Source organism: Lampetra fluviatilis, chromosome 73 (assembly GCF_964198595.1).
Source record: "Lampetra fluviatilis chromosome 73, kcLamFluv1.1, whole genome shotgun sequence".
NCBI lineage: Eukaryota > Metazoa > Chordata > Hyperoartia > Petromyzontiformes > Petromyzontidae > Lampetra > Lampetra fluviatilis.
The window spans coordinates 4,611,566-4,619,065 of record NC_136347.1 but is presented as its reverse complement, the minus strand read 5'-3'; the positions used below and the strand labels follow the sequence as shown (position 1 = coordinate 4,619,065).

Sequence of the window (7,500 nt, the reverse complement as noted above, 5' to 3'; positions counted from 1 at the left end):
AGATACAGAGACACACACACAGACACACACACAAATTCACACACACCACAGACACACACACAGACACAGAGACACACACACAGAGACACACACACAGAGACACACACACAAATTCACACACACCACAGACACACACACAGACACAGAGACACACACACAGACACAGAGACACAGACACAGACTCACACATACAGACACAGAGGCACACACACACAGACTCACACACACAGACCCACACACACACAGACACAGAGACACACACACAGACACAGAGACACACACACATACTCACACACACAGACACAGAGGCACACATACACAGACTCACACACAGACTCATACACACACAGACACAGAGACACACACACAGAGACACACAGACACACACACAGACACACACCACACACACAGAGACACACACACAGACTCACACACACAGACCCACACACACACGCAGAGACTCACACACACACAGACACAGAGACACACACACAGAGACACACAGACAAAGAGACACACACACAGACACACACCACACACACAGAGACACACACACAGACACACACACAGACTCACACACAGACACAGAGACACACACACAGACTCACACACACCACAGACACACACACAGAGACACACACACAGACACAGAGACACACACACAGACACAGACTCATACACACACAGACACAGAGACACACACACAGACTCACACACACAGACTCACACACACACAGACACAGAGACACACACACAGACACAGAGGCACACATACACAGACTCACACACAGAGACACACACACAAATTCCCACACACCACAGACACACACACAGACACAGAGACACACACACAGACTCACACATACAGACACAGAGGCACACACACACAGAGACACACACACAGAGACACACACACAGACACAGAGACACACACACAGACACAGAGGCACACATACACAGACTCACACACAGACTCATACAAACACAGACACAGAGACACACACACAGAGACACACAGACACAGAGACACACACACAGACACACACCACACACACAGAGACACACACACAGACTAACACACACAGACCCACACACACCACAGACACACACACAGACACAGAGGCACACACACACAGACTCACACACACAGACCCACAGACACAGAGACACACACACAGACTCACACACACACAGACACAGAGACACACACAGACACAAAGACACACACACAGACTCATACACACAGACACACTCACACAGACTCACACACACAGACTCACACACACAGACACAGAGGCACACACACAGACTCACACACACAGACTCACACACACAGATTCACACACACAGACTCACACACACAGACACAGAGGCACACACACAGACTCACACACACACAGACACAGAGGCACACACACAGACTCACACACACAGATTCACACACACAGACTCACACACACAGACACAGAGGCACACCTACACAGACTCACACACACAGACTCACACACACAGATTCACACACACAGACTCACACACACAGACACAGAGGCACACACACAGACTCACACACACAGACTCACACACACAGACTCACACACACAGACTCACACACACAGACACAGAGACACACACACAGACACAGAGACACACACACAGACACAGAGGCACACACACACAGACTCACACACACAGACACAGAGACACACACACAGACACAGAGACACACACACAGAGACACACACACAGAAACACACACACAGACTCACACACACAGACACAGAGACACACACACAGACTCACACACACAGACTCACACACACAGACTCACACACACAGACTCACACACACAGACACAGAGACACACACACAGACACAGAGACACACACACAGACACAGAGGCACACACACACAGACTCACACACACAGACACAGAGACACACACACAGAGACAGAGACACACACACAGAAACAGACAGACAGACTCTCTCACACACACAGACTGATGATGATGATGAGGCTGCTGATGATGATGGTGATGATGCTGATGATTATGATGCTGATGATTCTGATGATGATGATGCTGCTGCTGATGATGATGATGCTGATGATGATGCTGCTGCTGCTGCTGATGATGCTGCTGATGATGATGATGATGATTCTGATGATGCTGCTGCTGATGATGATGCTGCTGATGATGATGCTGCTGATGATGCTGCTGATGATGATGGTGATGCTGCTGATGATGATGCTGATGATGATGCTGATGATGATGATGCTGATGCTGATGATGATGCTGATGATGATGATGCTGATGATGATGGTGATGCTGCTGATGATGATGCTGATGATGATGCTGATGATGATGATGCTGCTGCTGATGATGATGATGCTGCTGATGATGATGATGCTGCTGCTGCTGATGCTGCTGATGCTGCTGCTGATGATGATGCTGCTGATGATAATGCTGCTGATGATAATGCTGATGATGATGATGCTGTTGCTGCTGCTGATGCTGCTGATGATGATGCTGATGATGATGCTGATGATGATGCTGATGATGATGATTTTCCCCTCTCCCCCCTAGGGAGCACATTCCGGGACTTTGTCTCAGAGGGTAACAACAACAACCACCACAACCACCACAACCACCACAACCACCACAACCAACACCATAACCACCACAACCACCACAACCACCACAACCAACACCATAACCACCACAACCAACACCATAACCACCACAACCACCACAACCACCACAACCAACACCACAACCACCACAATCACCATCACCACAATCACAACCACCACAACTACAACCACCATCTCCACAACCACCACCACAACCACCACATACCACCACAACCACCACAACTACCACCACAACCACCACAACTAACACCACAACCACCACAACTACCACAACTACCACCACAACCACCACAACTACCACAACCACCACAACCACCACAACCACCACAACCAACACCATAACCACCACAACCACCACAACCACCACAACTACCACAACCAACACCACAACCACCACCACAACCACCACAACCACCATCACCACAACCACAACCACCACAACTACCACAACTACCACCACAACCACCACAACCACCACAACCACCACAACTACCACAACCACCACAACCAACACCATAACCACCACAACCACCACAACCACCACAACTACCACAACCAACACCACAACCACCACCACAACCACCACAACCACCACAACCACCACAACTACCACAACCACCACAACCAACACCATAACCACCACAACCACCACAACCACCACAACTACCACAACCAACACCACAACCACCACCACAACCACCACAACCACCATCACCACAACCACAACCACCACAACTACAACCACCATCTCCACAACCACCACCACAACCACCACATACCACAACCACCATCACCACCACCACAACCACCACAACTACAACCACCATCTCCACAACCACCACCACAACCACCACATACCACAACCACCATCACCACCACCACAACCACCACCACCACAACCACCACATACCACAACCACCATCACCACATACCACAACCACCATCACCACAACCACCACATACCACAACCACCACCACAACCACCACATACCACAACCACCACCACCACCACCACATACCACAACCACCATCACCACCACAACTACCACAACTACCACAACCACCACCACAACCACAACTACCACAACCACCACAACCACCACCACAACCACCACAACCACCACAACTACCACCACAACCACCACCACAACCACCACATACCACAACCACCACCACCACCACCACATACCACAACCACCATCACCACCACAACTACCACAACTACCACAACCACCACCACAACCACAACTACCACAACCACCACAACCACCACCACAACCACCACAACCACCACAACTACCACCACAACCACCACCACAACCACCACAACCACATCTACTACCACAACCACCACCACAACCACAACTACCAGAACCACCACCAAAACAACCACAACCACCACCACAACCACCACAACCACCATCACCACAACCACCACCACAACCACCACATACCACAACTACCACCACAATCACAATTTACCACAACCACCACAACCACCACCACAACCACCACAACCACCACAACCACCATCTGGTCCAACACCATGTGAGACTAGGCTCTAAGAAAAGCTGTCTCGTGTGTGGACCAATCAACTTCAAGGACAGTGCATATCATTATCATCATCATCAGAGTTGTTTATTTTTGTTTGCATTATGACTGCTTGTGTTGTGCGTATTGCAAACATGATCCCTTGTATAAAGGTGTCAGTTTTTGTACCAGTTTAAAGGGTAAAGACCTACTACTATATTGTGCCACTGGTAAAGGAGATGTCTCATAGTGTCAATGCTTACCCCAAGCTCTCAATACTCTGATGGTGCATTGCCTTTGAGTTGTGCGCCTTTTGGCGTCATCTGGTCCAACACCAATGGAGACTAGGCTCTAAGGAAAGCTGTCTCGTGTGTGGACCAATCAACTTGAAGGACCATGTGAGACTGGGCTCTAAGGAAAGCTGTCTCGGGTGTGGACCAATCAACTTCAAGGACCATGTGAGACTAGGCTCTAAGGAAAGCTGTCTCGGGTGTGGACCAATCAACTTCAAGGACCATGTGAGACTAGGCTCTAAGGAAAGCTGTCTCGGGTGTGGACCAATCAACTTCAAGGACCATGTAAGACTAGGCTCTAAAGAAAGCTGTCTCGGGTGTGGACCAATCAACTTCAAGGACCATGTGAGACTAGGCTCTAAGGAAAGCTGTCTCGTGTGTGGACCAATCAACTTCAAGGACCATGTGAGACTAGGCTCTAAGGAAAGCTGTCTCGGGTGTGGACCAATCAACTTCAAGGACCATGTGAGACTAGGCTCTAAGGAAAGCTGTCTCGTGTGTGGACCAATCAACTTGAAGGACCATGTGAGACTAGGCTCTAAGGAAAGCTGTCTCGGGTGTGGACCAATCAACTTCAAGGACCATGTAAGACTAGGCTCTAAAGAAAGCTGTCTCGGGTGTGGACCAATCAACTTCAAGGACCATGTGAGACTAGGCTCTAAGGAAAGCTGTCTCGTGTGTGGACCAATCAACTTGAAGGACCATGTGAGACTAGGCTCTAAGGAAAGCTGTCTCGGGTGTGGACCAATCAACTTCAAGGACCATGTGAGACTAGGCTCTAAGGAAAGCTGTCTCGGGTGTGGACCAATCAACTTCAAGGACCATGTGAGACTAGGCTCTAAGGAAAGCTGTCTCGTGTGTGGACCAATCAACTTGAAGGACCATGTGAGACTAGGCTCTAAGGAAAGCTGTCTCGGGTGTGGACCAATCAACTTCAAGGACCATGTGAGACTAGGCTCTAAGGAAAGCTGTCTCGGGTGTGGACCAATCAACTTCAAGGACCATGTGAGACTAGGCTCTAAGGAAAGCTGTCTCGTGTGTGGACCAATCAACTTGAAGGACCATGTGAGACTAGGCTCTAAGGAAAGCTGTCTCGGGTGTGGACCAATCAACTTCAAGGACCATGTGAGACTAGGCTCTAAGGAAAGCTGTCTCGGGTGTGGACCAATCAACTTCAAGGACCATGTGAGACTAGGCTCTAAGGAAAGCTGTCTCGGGTGTGGACCAATCAACTTCAAGGACCATGTGAGACTAGGCTCTAAGGAAAGCTGTCTCGGGTGTGGACCAATCAACTTCAAGGACCATGTGAGACTAGGCTCTAAGGAAAGCTGTCTCGGGTGTGGACCAATCAACTTCAAGGACCATGTGAGACTAGGCTCTAAGGAAAGCTGTCTCGGGTGTGGACCAATCAACTTCAAGGACCATGTGAGACTAGGCTCTAAGGAAAGCTGTCTCGGGTGTGGACCAATCAACTTCAAGGACCATGTGAGACTAGGCTCTAAGGAAAGCTGTCTCGGGTGTGGACCAATCAACTTCAAGGACCATGTGAGACTAGGCTCTAAGGAAAGCTGTCTCGTGTGTGGACCAATCAACTTGAAGGACCATGTGAGACTAGGCTCTAAGGAAAGCTGTCTCGGGTGTGGACCAATCAACTTCAAGGACCATGTGAGACTAGGCTCTAAGGAAAGCTGTCTCGGGTGTGGACCAATCAACTTCAAGGACCATGTGAGACTAGGCTCTAAGGAAAGCTGTCTCGGGTGTGGACCAATCAACTTGAAGGACCATGTGAGACTAGGCTCTAAGGAAAGCTGTCTCGGGTGTGGACCAATCAACTTCAAGGACCATGTGAGACTAGGCTCTAAGGAAAGCTGTCTCGGGTGTGGACCAATCAACTTCAAGGACCATGTGAGACTAGGCTCTAAGGAAAGCTGTCTCGGGTGTGGACCAATCAACTTCAAGGACCATGTGAGACTAGGCTCTAAGGAAAGCTGTCTCGGGTGTGGACCAATCAACTTCAAGGACCATGTGAGACTAGGCTCTAAGGAAAGCTGTCTCGGGTGTGGACCAATCAACTTCAAGGACAGTGCATACATTATCAGAGTTGTGTTTTTGTTTGCATTATGGCTGCAGGTATTGTGGTCTATGCAAACATGACTCCTCGTATAAAAAAGGTGTCAGTTTTGTTGCCAGATAGAAGGGTTAAATAAGTATATCCCGTAAAAACAAAGTTTTTCACTATAAATCCTCTACATGCGTGGCATCGGTTTTATTTTATTATTCATTTCTGTTTTTCTTGAGTAAGAGTTTCATTTTTATCACATTGGTATTTTAAATTAAGTATGAAATTTTTTTTTTCCTAAAAAGTGTAAAGCAAGCAAGCAAGCGAACTTAATATAAAGGATTTAAAAAATTTAACCCGTAAAAACAAAGTTTTTCACTATAAATCCTCTACATGCGTGGCATCGGTTTTATTTCATTATTCATTTCTGTTTTTCTTGAGTAAGAGTTTCATTTTTATCACATTGGTATTTTAAATTAAATATGAAATTTTTTTTTTCCTAAAAAGTGTAAAGTTATGGGGAAAAAAATTTCACCAAAATCAATTGTCACGCACAACGAGTCTGTGTAGCAAAATGTCAGCTCCATTGGATCACGGGAAGTGGGTTTAAAAAACGACCGAAAGATTTGCACGGTCCTAAGCAAGCAAGCAAGCGAACTTAATATAAAGGATTTAAAAAATTTAACCCGTAAAAACAAAGTTTTTCACTCTAAATCCTCTATATGCGTGGCATCGGTTTTATTTCATTATTCATTTCTGTTTTTCTTGAGTAAGAGTTTCATTTTTATCACATTGGTATTTTAAATTAAATATGAAAATTTTTTTTTTCCTAAAAAGTGTAAAGCAAGCAAGCGAGCGAGCGAACTTAATATAAAGGATTTCAAACCAATGATCATGTTTTTTTTCTGACCTGGACTTTTGCAGCTGTTCTCGACTAATGTCAAGGTGCTGATTCCAAATCTGATC

At 47.2% G+C, this 7,500-nt stretch overlaps 1 long non-coding RNA gene across 1 annotated transcript in view; it reads left to right on the top strand.

Annotated features, from left to right (window-relative positions):
- The window catches only part of LOC144953237 (uncharacterized), an 11,414-nt gene that overhangs the window by 2,144 nt on the left and 1,770 nt on the right, over nt 1–7,500 (top strand). Inside the window, exon 2 of the long non-coding RNA XR_013640779.1 lies at nt 2,585–2,614. This is a non-coding gene — a long non-coding RNA (uncharacterized LOC144953237). The remainder of the gene's footprint in view (nt 1–2,584; nt 2,615–7,500) is intronic.